We start from the raw sequence: 10,904 nt of genomic DNA on the forward strand, positions 1-10,904 counted from the left end.
CTCTGGGATGTTTCTAGAGAGAAGTCACAGTAAAACATGCAGTCTGTCGGGCACTGGATGACAGGGCAAGGTATGTAATCAGGGAGGGAATAACACAGTTACCAGCTGGGAAACTACTGAACATGCAGAGCCACGGATCAGTCTCCATGGCTGGAAAGCTCCCCTGATTCCCCCCACGAACAGTTCTATTCTGACCCAGCCCAGAGAGCGACAATAACAGGCTGTATTGCTCCTGCCAAACCCCAAGGCACCATGAACACTCTCAGAAATGGAGGGGGTGTTCAGAAGAGCTTGCTTTGCAGGGCCCAATGTCCAGGCAGCGAGAGGGCCAGAGAGAAAATGCAAGGCTGAAATCACCCCCAGACACATTCAGCTCGTTCAAAGCTTCCAGCAGGGGGATTTAGCCGGAGCTTAAAGCAGTTCTCTGTGACTCTTTGTCACAGGAGTGTAGGTACAAACAAACAGGAGCTGGGACAAAGGGAGTCAACACACATTTTATTAGTAAGAAGTTAATCGGCTTAAAGTGTGCAACTAAATAAGCAAAGCTTACATTAAAGTGACCCGCCAAGAAAAGATGCCATGGAAATAAAGTTATAGGAAATACAATATAGTCTCTATGTTCTTTTGTAATCCAGCATGATAAATATTCATGATTCTGGGTTAATGGGGTACCCAGCTCTCAGCCACAATAGTTTTTTGTTTATTCTCAAGACCATGAACTTTGGAACCATGAACCTGAATTTCAGGACTCTGCATTCATGCATGTTAGCAAAATTCGGGGCAGGGCAGGGGGATGGAGAAAACGCCAGGACCTTGGCTTGCGACAGTGTAACGGAGGTTGCTGGCAGGTTTTTGGTAATGAGTAACAAGAGCCCCAGGATGCGCAGGACTTGGGGTGTACCCGTCACCCTCCCTGCCTCCCCACCAGCGGCAGAACGAGAGAAGAGGCACCACCTGCAACACAACCCCATCCCTCACCTCCAGCCTCTCCAGGACGTGGCTTATTGCATAGTTTCTCTCTCCAGAGGACAAGGGCACCCTCGGGCCAGCAGCAGCCGCCTGCATTGCACCGCAGCAGCACGGGGCAGAGCAGAGGTCCGCTCCTTACACAGGAAGGAGGACCTGTACACCCCTGAACACAACCCCTTGAGCCTTCATATTGATTGAATGGGCGTTTTGGCATTCTGAAAACACTCCTGCAGGAAGAGGTGACCAAGCTCCAGCCCAGCATTCACGCCGGATAGCAAATGTCCTTCCAAAGTGTATTTTAGAGTCCCAGGCCTCCCTAGCCAGCCCCACATCCAGTTGATCCTTTGACGGTGCCACCTTCTGATGATAGCAACATTGCCAGCTTTCCCAGTTTTGCTACGAGACCTTCCAAGGTCTCTACTCCCAGCTGTATTAATGTGTACAGATTACCAATCCCCCTTTCAAGGTGTGTTAGGAGTCTTTGGGGGTTAATGAAGGACATGAGGAAACTTTAAAACCAAAACCAACCAAACAAAAAAAAACCCAAAAAACATAGAAACTGAAAGTTCAAAGCCTTGAAAGTAATACAAGGAGAACAACTTTAAATGCTGAATCGAATGCATTTTAAGACTCTCAAACGTGTTGGTGTGTTTCCCCATATCCGCTCACAACTAAAAGCAAAGACTACGATCCGGTGAGGTCTTCAGGAGCTCCCTGGTGTACTTTATACTGAACCATGAAAGCAAAGCTTCCAACAGCCCGGCGCCAAACAGCCAGGCTCTGCTGTGCTGAGAGCCAGGAGCACAGCTCTCCTCCCCACATCACTGCGGATCAGCCTGCTTGGTCTGCAGAGCTCGTATCCTTCCCTGACCCCTCAGGGTTTAATTGCCTCTTTTAGGGAAAGGGCAGCCTAACATTTGTAAATTAATAGGATCTGTTCTTCACACGTCTTCCTTTAGGACAACTTAGATGACAAAGCTTGCCACAGCGAGCTTTATTTCTCCCCTTGGGCAGAGCCCCTCGCTCTGACCAGCTGAACCCGAGCAGCAATAGGACAGGCAGTGCAAAGGCCAGCCGTTCTTCAGAAGACAGCTTCTTGTAACAATACCAAAGTCTAAAAGAAATGGCAATGCTCCCTGAGATTTTAAGTCTTTGATGCTTCAATCACAATACTTCTACACAGGACTACCATAAAATAGTCATACATAAAGAGGAGGAATTTAGAAAGAAGTTGAGAAATTAATACAAAAGCTGAAAGTCTACTTTTGGAAGGAAAACTATTTCTCCAACTAGTGAAATATCAGCCTTGAATTACAGAAAGGCTGTCTAAAAATCAAATACGTTAGTAAACAGCAACAGCCTTCTCAAAACTGAGGCATCCTGCTCAGAAAGCATGTATATAGCATTTACCTTTGTAATATTTTATCTTTACAATAGCCCCATTAGCATAAAGATGCCTGTCCAGAGGAAGGAATACACAGATGTGCACAGGAGGAGGGGAACTCGTTGGGAAAAAACCACTTTCCCCATTCCCTGTGTGGAATTTTACACAGAATGTCCTGTTCCTCCTGAAAAGGGGGACACCCCCATGCCCTCCCACCCAGCTCCAAGGACATGCCTCTTCCCCTCACGCTTGCCACATTCTACCTCCATAAGGACGAGCCGGTGGGACAGCCCCAACTCGGCAGCTCCTTCCATTTCACACCAAGCAGAGGTATGAAATGGGTAGGCAGCTATGAAATACACAGGCACTGCCAAACCATCAGGATCCAGCCACCGACACTGCCCAGGAGGACAGAAGCAGCTGGCACACTTGATGGTTTGAGGGTCCCCATTTCACGCATGCTTGCAAACCCCATGGCAAACTCACCTCTGCCAGGAGATGAGGGATTGCACAATGGACAAAGAGGGCAAAAGAACAGAAAATGCTCTTCTCAATGTCAAGATAAAAAAAGAGGGCAGCCAGGAAGTTTTACTCCTCATGTCAACATCCCATTACTAACCAGCAGTTTACCTTGACAACAAAGCTTTCCAAGAAAAGGCAGAGACTTGGGCACTCGAGCAATGGCCTTAGGAGATCCCACTCTGCCCAGGAAACAGCAAAAAACACCCCAGCGTATCACATATCACCTCCTTACTGAAGCATGACAAAGAAGAGAATATATGGCAGAAGAGGCCAAAGAGGGGAAAAGCAGAAATCAATAGGATCTAACAGAGCGTGACGGAAAATCACTTCCCCCATAAAAGGAGGTTACTTGCCAGGTTAATGAATCTTTTCTGTTCTGTACTTAGACACCCAGGAAATGGAAGGGGTCAGAGGAGCAGTGTGGGTGGGAATGCAATCCCTAGAACATGCTTTCAAGAACAATCAAAGGTTAGAGATTAAACCCAGGCAGCGGTCAACTGCACAACACATCAGCAGCTTGATACGCAGGCCAGCTGCAGCTCAGATCAAAATACACTGCCAACGTCAACAGCACAGCAAATAACAGGCTTCTCCCCGCTGCAACAACCAGCCCCCCAGGCCACCCTGGCCCCCTGAAGGGTCAGCCCCAGGAGTTGGAGCATCTCTGCCTTCCCAGGTCAGCGGTGCCAGCAGGGACAAAACAAACTGGTCTGTAAGTCTCTGAATAACTGCAATAGGACCACAAAAAACAGCCCACACTGGAACTCACACTGTGCAAATAACTCAGAAAGCTCTTGGTCCAGCGGCCAAGACTTCCCAAAACTCACTTTTAGGTAAAGACCTGTGCCTTACTCTTGTCAGAAATGCACAGGCAGCAAACAAAACAACAGAGAAGTGTCTGGACAATGGCAGGGTGCAAGATCTGGTTGCCACAGAAGCCTGAACCAGACCTCTGGAGCATCACACACTTCCAAAGCCAGGTGGATGTAACTTCGAACTTCATTTTCTTCTGACCAGAGCTCGACTGACAGGCTCCATAAAAGAAGTGCAGACCCTTGCTGTCTTGTCACTCCCCTGTTCGCATCTAGCTTGAGCTGCTGACAATAGGACACCCACCAGAATAGCCTTATTCCAGCCCAAGATACTCGGTAAGGGACGTGCAGGTGCATGACTTCCAGCGTTTTCAAGGCCACCAAACTCGTAGGTCACTGTATCAGTTTCCCCCACTGCCTGCCAGGATCATTTGCCAATTGCTTTTCCTTGCTCTGGGGCCTCATCGCTCCAGTACAGCTCAAACACCTCTGCCACGTCAGTATCCAAGCTTCCCCTGCAGCAGTTGCCTCATTTGCTACCCACTGCTCAGCTTCTGCAACGGAAAGGGGGACAGTGCAGGCAAAAGTCCCCTTTGCTACCCCTATCTAATGCAGCCTCAGGGTAGACATGTTGCACGGGGACATTCGTCCAAGAGAGGCAGAGTGCCAGTTCACATCATTCGAGTCTATCTTCATGCCCAAGGAGCTACATCCCAAGTTCCAAAGCAGACCTAATGGTGGCATTTCTGCAAGAGGGAGTTTTGACTTTGCAAGTCCAGTGCACCTAAGTGTTGTTATACCTGCGGAATTTTAAAGCAAAACCAATGCCGTACTGAACCAATGCATCCTGTCACCACACACATCAGCACAGACAGTCGTCTACTTCCACGACAGACACCTGCCCCTGGAGCAGGGACAGGCCCTTCTGTCAGGCACAGCCAGTAGTAGGGGCAGGCAGCGCAGACTTTGTAAATAAATCTCTCTCCTCCAAACTCTGCTCACAGAAATGAATGAATAACCCCAGCAGGTCTCACATGAAATTCAGCATCCAACATACCAACCAAAGCAGCTCATTTTGCCAAGGTTCAGAGCAAAAGAAAACGTGGCTGGTTAGGCAATGCTATTTGCAGGCAATGCTACCCAAGTTCAGAGTCGCACTGACACAGTGTGGGAGACGAGCAACATCCACAGCTGTGACACGAGGAGTGGAGAAAGGTAATTCTGAGCACCCTCCAGGACCACATCAACCAGCTTCTAATAACCAGACAACAGGACTCAACCATGTTCCAACACTAACGCTCCCAACAGGAGGAGATAAAATGCTCGGCAGACTTGAACTTGTGTCTTACAGCACTGCGGTACAAGTTTGCTCTGCAAATAGCTTTGGGGTTTGTGTATGGGGAGGTTAAACAGATGCTTTTTGCTTGGGTGCTGACATTTGCACGAACTCAAGATGACTTGAGAGGATGTGAATTTCCGCTCGGGTCCAACGCTGAGCTGATTCATGGACCGGCAGCAGCTGCGGGTCTCTGACAATTCCTATCAGTCAAACCAGAGGGTGATTTACCGGTGGCTGGGGTTTCGCGCGGGCTTCCTTCTCAACACGCAGTCAAACATTTCTCTCCATTCCAAGCTGGGCTGACACAAACTGGCCAAGAAAGAGCAATCAGTCATTGAGAGTTCTTTAATCAAGGGCTTCCTTGCACATTTAAGCAGTTTCTATTGACAGGGAACCTTCCTGTTCAGGAAGTGCTAGAGTGGATCTGAACGTCAAAGTACACACGCCCTTGGAGATGAGCATTTCTGGGAGCTCAGCTACAACAAAGGCGGCAGGGGGAAAGCTGAAGGCCCAGTAGGTGAATCAAAACAGCAGCCAGTTTCTACTCAATCGCCCATCCCTTCTGAGCAGCGAAAGCAGATTTTGGCACTAGTTGAAAGCGGTTTTGTTGCAGGTTCGTACCTGCAATACTCATGACCCAGGACAACCGGGTCGTTCAGTGTCAGAGGTGCCCCTTTCCTTCCAAGGCTGCCAACTCCAAAAAGAGCACACAGACCTCCTCGTCAGGTCAGCGCTTTCCCCTCTCCCAGCACCACCTCCTCGGCACAGGCAGCTCTGGACTCTGATTCAATGGCTGCACCATTTCCCCCTGGTTTCTCGAGGGCAAGGGGAGATGGGCAGAGCAGCCCACTTACTACAGCGAACAGCCCATTGCACAGAGCTGGTTCATCACGCACAACACAGCAGGTAAATGCACACCATAGCACAGGGCTGCCCTTCAGGTGAGTGAGGGTGGGAGAACCTACTGCCCCCTGGGAGAACAGCATGAGCTACTGCTGGGGTGGGAGAGGAGACAGGGTACCCCACAGCCTTTTTAGCACCATGTTAGCAGTGAGAGAGCTTACCGGTAAAACGCAGCTTGTTCTTGGGTTAGGCATCCAGCAAGGTGTAGACACACTACACGGCAGGTTAGGACAGGAGGAGAAGAAAAACTCCAAGCACGACTGCGAAGGTAGAACGTAATTACACAAGTGGAAAGTACCTCAAATCAAAATCCTCAGTTTTGTGGACTTTTGAAGCCTGGAAGACTTGCAGCACAGTTTCTAAATGCCTTTGGCTGGAGCTCTGCGACTTACTTATCTGATGGCACAGAACACCTGAGGAACCAGCAGTCTTCATTGATCAAACCTGCGCACGCTATGGTCAAGCACATACAGCTGTGAACTGCACCCGACTATGAAGTTCAATAAAAGCTCTACAAGGTCTTTGTGGAGAAGTATCCATGACAACTCCAAACACCCCTTCCCCACCCTACCAGCCTTCTTGAAGGAAATAAAAGCCCCCTTGTCCTAAGTTTGCCCATCCCTTGTCCTGCCCATTGCTAAATCCCAAGGCACAGGTATAGCACGGTATAGCATGGGAGAAGCAGACCCAACACACCCCAAGAAGTATCAGAGATTAAGTGTGCTTTTTTCAGGTCCCAGGTAGACAGCTAAACACTGGAAGGATTTCAGACCCAGATCTCAAGTGCTCCTTTGTCCAGTGATCGTAAGGTTTTGCTCTCAGATTCCCCAGGCCAACAGTTCCTGTACCTGGGAATCTCAAGCTGCAAGATCATGGTCAGTGGTTATTTTTAATTCAAGCCACAGCCAGTAGCTTGTGCTTGGCCAGGATTATAATAAAAGCCATCTTAAACCTGCCCTTTGAGGAGGAAGCTTCTACTGCAGTTCTACCTCACTGCAAAATACAGCCTCCCCAACAGCAAAGGGCTCCATCACTGAATGCGCACAAAGATGCAGTGTCTCTAGTAGTGTCTTCACCCACCTGTTTTCAGTTCTGTAACTGCTGTCACCTCCCCAAAACAGGTAAATTAAAGACTGAATAGCCTGTTCTCTCATTCTTTCCTAGACCACCCAAAAAGACTCAGTCAGCTTCCTCCGAGAGCATTTAACCCTTCCTGCAACTTACCAGGGAAAAAACATAAGGGGAATGATTGAGAGCTTTCTTCTTCCTCTACAACTAACATGATGGATCTGTGCTTCCAACAGAGAAAAACAGCACCTGCATCCCACTCAAAAAACAAGAAATATTCAAGTGACCTGGACCTTACAGATCCCGTCTCCCCTTTCTCATTTGATTACTGCCCCAAAGGCTTTCCATTCTTAACAGCAAATTCCTCAGCTTCCTACCAAAATGTCTGCATGTGGCTTCAGAAGTTTGCACCACAACCCAAACAAAATTCGCTGCCTCCAGAACAAAAGGCGCTGTGCCTATACAGAAAGTGAGCTAGACAGAACGAATGACAGCAAAGCCCACGTATCTCTGTGAGAGCTCCTCGCAGGACAGCACTCAGGGGGTGCCACCTCCGGTGCGGAGCATTTAGAAATCGGTGGATCAAATCAGCAAGTGGAGCAGGCACAGGGATGCACAGTGGTACCCTGCGACTGGGCAAACAGCATCCGCCCTTGAAGGAGCAGCGGGTCAGCAGGGAAACCTGCTCTGTCATTGCCAAGCTGCTTCTCTAACAACTCTTCTAGTGATAAAGAAACACGGAAGATGAGACTACTCCTAAGTTCCCTCACAGCCCTTGCCTCCATTCTTCCCCTTCTGAGCTCACATCCCCAGCACTCCGCAAAATCCCTTGGGACTATCTTGCTTTGCTGGTGCCATCTCCCTGCCGGAGCTCTGCTCCCATTTCGGAGCCCCCTCACGCCAGCTCTGCCTGCTCAGGAGCTCTGCAAGCAACAGCCCAGAGCAAAAGCCCTCTCTCTGATCAAAGTCTCATGGAAAGAAGCTGAACTTGCTTACAAGGCTCATTGGTGCCTGTATGCAATTGCTCCCCAGCCTGGCTCTCCCCAGCCACGCAAACCCTCCTGAAGGGTACTTGAGGCGTGCACAGGCAGCAGGAGCCCTAGGCACTTTTGGCATCTGGTTCAGGAGCACATGGTTCCTAACACAAACATCTGCACAGAGAAACACCACATTGCCTCTTTGGCCTGGGGGTCAAGAAGTGCAGGTTGGCCCGTGTCCAGACCTGGTCAGCCTACAGGCAGGACACGTCACATGAGAATATGCTGCCTTGCCAGAGCAGCCAGAACTGCACCAGGAAACAGGGGACTCCAACACAGGACACCCTCCAAGGACCCCACCCTGGGAGAGGAGTTCAGTTTTGCGCCCCTCGCTACAGGAAAGACATTGCGTTGCTAGAACATGTCCAGAGGAGAGCAACAAAGCTGGTGAGGGGTCTGGAGCACAAGGCTTATGAGGAGTGGCTGAGGGAACTGGGGTGGTTTACTCTGGAGAAGAGGAGGCTGAGGGGAGACCTGATCACCCTCTACAACTGCCTGAGAGGAGGCTGTAGGGAGGTGGGAGTTGGCCTCCCTGGTAACGGGCGATAGGACGAGGGGAAATGGTCTGAAGTTGCACCAGGGCAGGTTTAGTTTGGACATTAGGAAAAATTTCTTCACAGAAGGGGTTGTCAGGCACTGGAATGGGCTGCCATGATTCTATGAGCTGCCAGGGGAAATGCCAGGCCTTGGGAAGCAACACCACATCCCCAGCTCACAAAGGGCAGGAGGCACCATACAAGGAGCCAAAGCACCCAGGAACCAAGAAGCTGAGACCAAACTGCAGCTTTTTCCCCTCACCTGCTGATTTGGCAAGTGGGAAAGAGCCTCATCACAGGCTTGCTGCTGGAGGGAACAGGTCACCGACCCTGTAAATGTCCAGGGGACAAACTATTCACTGCCCAGCTCTCCTTCCTATTTCTGCCCCCCACCTCCCCGTGCTGACTTAAGTTGGGCTATACCATCTCCAGAGGTCACTTTGAACCTCAGAGATTCTGCTCTTCACCTCAAATTAAAGTTCATAAAAGCTTGCACCAAAATAGCTACCAGAACAAATTACAATCTATTAAATTCCTTTGGTTCCAGTCTGCCTGAGGAGCCCCAGAAGGACGTGCTTGGTTTGTTTACCAGGCATCCATAGCTCCTCCTGCTGCCTGTCTGTCGGGCAGCCCCCACACAGACCTGCACCCTGCCCTGGGTATCTTTTGCCAGACCCTCTGAGCAGCAGATCCATCCGAAGCATATGTCAGGCTTACGACATTTTTCCATCTATAACGGAGCAGATCTGGGCAGGAACCTTTGCACTGTTCCCTTTGACAAGCTCCAGTGACCTGCCGCAACGCTCAGCAAAACCCACTCAGCAGAGTCAGCACTGTCACACACACACCCCCCCCCCGGCAACTCAAACCAGCAGCACAGCCCTGCCTCAGCTGACCCTTTATCAGCCATTCGGGCATTTTGCCCTCTCTTCCTACCCTATCAAAAAGGCAGGAAAGCAGCCTTAGATTAGGAAAAGGAAATCCTGGATGGCTGGAGTTAAGAGGTTGAGCAGCAGTGGAGTTATGGCCCGTCAGCTGAGCCCCAGTAACTGGACACATGTTTATACCAGTAGCTCAGTAGTTGCGGTGATTTTGGAGGTTGCTGCCCTGTGCTTCCGTCCTGCCTTGCTGCTGGGGATTATTACACCCTCAGCTAATGCAAGAGAGGGGAGCGTGTGCCAGGCTTTTCACTCCCAGTTTAGCAGATCAACCACTGACAGCCTGCACCCAACCTCAGGGCATGAGCTGCAAGGATGAGGAATTGGCAAGCTTTCATTTCGTAACCTGCCAGATCTAAATCCATCACGGCCTCTGGGTCACAGCCATTAGCCTGCAGCAAAAAAGAAGTAAAGCACTATAGTTTTAACAGCTTTGTAAAACACATAAGTAGAGCAGCAGTTTGTCTTTGCAATGGGCTAAGAGCCTGCATGCAACCTGCAGGCAGAAGACCGCGTACGGGAGGCCGTGCCTACAGCAGCAATGGCAACGTCACCACAAGTCTCACGGTGCCAGCTCTGTTTCCACAGACCACCAAAAGCTTTCCCCCGCAAAACATAGCGGGCACCTGAACTTTTCACAGCAGGTCTGCGAGCACTGCCCTCTCGCCAGCCATGCTTCTAGACAAATATTGACACTGTCCCACCAATGGAGAAACTCAGGCCCAAGGAAGTTCAGATGACTTTTCACTGCCACAGTACATCAGGAAGAGAGCGTGATAAACTTCCTACATAGGCATTAGACAACAGTATCTATTCATGTAACTTGCTATGTTGGCCAAGTCTTCATACCACAACTTCAAGATCAGGTAGGAATGCTCAGTAAAGGTAGAAATAAGTTGTTACCATTTCTGATTAAAAGGTGGGCTTTTTTCCACATAGTACCTAGCCTCCTTTGTTGCAAAAGATACTAATTCTGCTTTATTCAGAATCTAATCCTTGAAGATCTATAAGTAAGCTTACTTTTTTTTCCTACAACCCCCCTATTTTCTACAGAAAATAAAATGCCATGTTTCAAACAATTAATATACAGAAGTAAATATTTTTAAACTGCAAACCCCTGCTGTAACAAAAATGCTGTTGTATCAACGATAAATTCATATAAAACCTGTAAATGCATTCTGGTTTTTATAGTGCATAGAAACTTCAAGGCAAAATACAATAAACACAGTATCTTATCAGCCCTGACACAGCCCGTCTTGGATGGACAACTCCATTAGAGGTGTCTTCACCTCGTCTCATTTACAGAAACAGATCTCTTCACTCCTTAACCGAGGTGGTTGATCGGCTGGACTGACCCTTCGGGATGGTGTTTTCAGCAGTGAACACCTGCTTGGCT

Source organism: Egretta garzetta, unplaced genomic scaffold, assembly GCF_000687185.1.
Source record: "Egretta garzetta isolate BGI_Z169 unplaced genomic scaffold, ASM68718v1 scaffold56, whole genome shotgun sequence".
Classification (NCBI taxonomy): Eukaryota; Metazoa; Chordata; class Aves; order Pelecaniformes; family Ardeidae; genus Egretta; species Egretta garzetta.